Here is a 1,228-nt window from a genome sequence, read left to right as displayed (position 1 = left end):
ATATGTGTTTACCTTCTACAGCTGTATTTTTGCAAAAGTGATACAGCTCCATGGCCATTTTGTATCTAACACAATAATGCACTTCAGGACAGTTTTTCCAAAGTAATAAACATTCCCACTAAGTGAAAAGATTTGGTCCCATGTTATGCATTTTATATCCCACTCTGATTGTTCTTAGTCTTTTTATTTAATACTGTCATAGGTGGTAGGGGATTCATTTTTTCCTCACACTGGCAGTACATCCAATCCAAGGTTGCTTAAGCAATGTCAGGGCATCCAAGGAGTTTGCTCATGTGAATAATTGTGCTCAGCTTAACTTATGACTTTTTAAAGCCTCCCAAATACCTATGTGCTGAACACAAAGGAAGCCCTAAAATAGTATCATAAATCTGCTCAGAGTGACTACCAGACTGGGAATGAAGCCAACCACATAGCAATGGGTGCAACAACAGAACAAAAATACAGAGCCAGGTCTCAGGCTAAAAAAACAGTTTATCTGACCTCTTCATCATGACATAATCACCCGCAGAGAATTGCCTTTGCAATGACATGTGTTTGCACAGAAATCTGGGAGACAGCAAAATGATAGTTTAAGACTACCTTTCATCAAAATAAAATCAAAGACAGGAGCCAGATTTCCCAATTTACTGTTATAGCCCTAACCTTCTTATATGGCTGATCCTACTTCCGATCTTAAAGGGACTTTTGATTCGTATTTACAAGAAGTGAGTAACAGATACTATGACCAGGACTAGAGGGGCCCTGCTCCAGCCAGGTGGAGGAAGGGGACAACCGGGTTTACTGGACTGTGTGGATTCGGTGGACTGGACATCAGACCCACAGGAGTATAAGGCTCTAGTAGACATCAGTGCACAGTGTACCCTAATGCCATCAAGCTCCAAAGGGGCACAACCCATCTGTATTTCCGGAGTGAAGGGGGGATCCCAACAGCTAACTGTACTGGAGGTTGAAGTGAGCCTAACTGGGAATGGGTGGCAGAAGCACCCCATTGTGACTGGCTCAGAGGCTCCGTGCATCCTTGGTATAGACTACCTCAGGAGAGGGTATTTCAAGGACCCAAAAGGGTACCGGTGGGCTTTTGGTTATAGCTGCCTTGGAGATGGAAGAAATTAAACAGCTGCCCACCCTGCCCGGTCTCTCAAAGGATCCTTCTGTTGTGGGGTTGCTGAAGGTCAAAGAACAACAGGTGCCAATCGCTACCACCACA

This window comes from Aptenodytes forsteri, unplaced genomic scaffold, assembly GCF_000699145.1.
Source record: "Aptenodytes forsteri isolate BGI_AS27 unplaced genomic scaffold, ASM69914v1 Scaffold46, whole genome shotgun sequence".
NCBI classification, from domain to species: domain Eukaryota; kingdom Metazoa; phylum Chordata; class Aves; order Sphenisciformes; family Spheniscidae; genus Aptenodytes; species Aptenodytes forsteri.
The sequence above is the reverse complement of the archived record's forward strand: the minus strand, read 5'-3'. Positions refer to the sequence as shown.